Source organism: Octopus bimaculoides, chromosome 4 (genome assembly GCF_001194135.2).
Source record: "Octopus bimaculoides isolate UCB-OBI-ISO-001 chromosome 4, ASM119413v2, whole genome shotgun sequence".
Lineage (NCBI taxonomy): Eukaryota > Metazoa > Mollusca > Cephalopoda > Octopoda > Octopodidae > Octopus > Octopus bimaculoides.
In genome coordinates, this window is record NC_068984.1 from 87800397 (window position 1) to 87802211 (window position 1815).

General features: G+C 41.3%; 1 protein-coding gene across 2 annotated transcripts in view; it reads right to left on the bottom strand.

Moving 5' to 3' along the window:
• LOC128247605 (uncharacterized) overlaps positions 1-1187 on the bottom strand; it is a 28162-nt gene extending 26975 nt beyond the window's left edge. The window contains exon 1 of one of the 2 annotated variants that reach the window (XR_008263969.1): positions 1076-1187. The gene's annotated coding sequence lies outside the window, so the exon portion shown is untranslated. Of the gene's footprint in view, positions 1-919 lie in introns of both variants that reach the window. The other variant, XR_008263968.1, reaches the window with a different exon arrangement.
• Positions 1188-1815: the final 628 nt, after the last annotated feature.

Genomic DNA, 1815 nt, shown 5'->3' on the forward strand with positions numbered 1-1815 from the left:
CTGTGTATGAGAGAGAGTGTGTGTGTGTGTGTGTGAGAGAGAGAGAGAGAGAGTGCGTGTGTGTGTGTGTGTGAGAGTGGGTGTGTGTGAGAGAGTGTGTGTGTGAGAGAGAGTGTGTGTGTGAGAGAGTGTGTGTGTGAGAGAGAGTGTGTGTGTGAGAGAGAGAGTGTGTGTGTGTGTGTGTGCGATAGAGAGAGTGTGTGTGTGTGCGAGAGAGAGAGTATGTGAATGTGTGTGTGTGTGCGAGAGAGAGAGTGTGTGAATGTGTGTGTCTGTATGTGTACAAGAGAGAGAGAGAGAGAGAGAGAGAGAGTGACTTCTTTATTGAGTGGTGCAACTTATCCTAACAGTTTTTCTCCTTCTTTCCTTCTTGTCTCAGCGAGTTTCGCAGTAAAAATAGACAAAAATAGAATAATAGATTAGAGACAGGGACCGTCAACGTGAGAGTTTGGCTTGCTAGAAATAACAGTTAAATTTCCCTCAAATTATGACTCTGCATTCTTAAAAAAAAAACAAAAAAAACGGGAACCACACTGGATGATGTCCCCTAAATATATAATGTCTAAAGGAGAGACTAGATGATCATAGTTACAAGGCTTTTGATCATAGAGAGCTGCAGCTGCCAAAATCTGGCCTGGCTGAAAATCAAACAATAACAACAACAGCGGCGGCGGCGACGACGACGACGAAGATGAAGACGACAGCAACAATATCAACAATAAAGATTTTCACCAACACAAACCAAAACATATCTGAACCTTGAATGAATAACAGAGTTCACGGAATATGGTAAAAGTTTAACTGATGCGAGGATTAGAAAGTGTAACACACTTTACATATCATACCGCGCCAAAACACAAAACAAAACAAAACAAAAAAACCTGAAAATTTCTCAAAAGAAGCAATCTAAATTACTTACCTCTGTCCTAGCGTCCGCCGATCAGCGACCAGTAGCCATACCCTTTAGTATTATGCAAACCACCCGATCTATATTAGCGTCATGCTACTCTCTATATACCAATTTGGCGCATAACTTGTATCTACTCGCCCTATCACTCATCGTTCTCTGTCTCACCTGAATTCCAGCCACAAATTTCTTTTATTCCAGCTCGAAGTTTCTTTTCCCTATCCCTCAGGATTCATCTTTAGTTTTTGCTGCTCTTCCATACATCTTCAGTTACAATGCAATGTTTCGCTTCCTGCAAGACTACTGCAATGCCTACAAATACTATCGTTAGAAAAGCAAACTTTCCCGCCTACCAGATTGCAGCAGAATCTGCGGCCTTACCAAGAGAGTCTCACCAAAGATGGCTATTAGCAGCACTTCTGCAGACAAACCCTCCGCATTTGCTATTTGTTTCGCCTCTAACTCGACATTATACACTTTCAACGAAACTCCTAACAAACTAACCTTCTCCACGTTCCCCACACCTCCACTCTCACAACGACATTATTGTTTCGTGCGGCTAGTCACAACGGCTTCACTTACATCATCTTCAAACGGTGCATTACAGACTTAATTCCTGTCCTCGTCAAACTTTTCAATCTCTCCCCCCCCCTATCTCCCACACACCAGTACATACATATATACATACGCACACATGCACATACATACTTCTTTATATATGCATAAATGTAATTCTTTTCCCTACTAAATTACACTTCATATTCAAGGCTCTGATGAATCTATAAGGCGTTACGCAGACACTCAAATATGAGTCCACTGCACCCTATAGCAGAAACAGCGGTAAGCTAATGAAGTTCATAAGATAATCGTTTATTCCTTTGTCATTTCCTTTTATTACGTATATATAT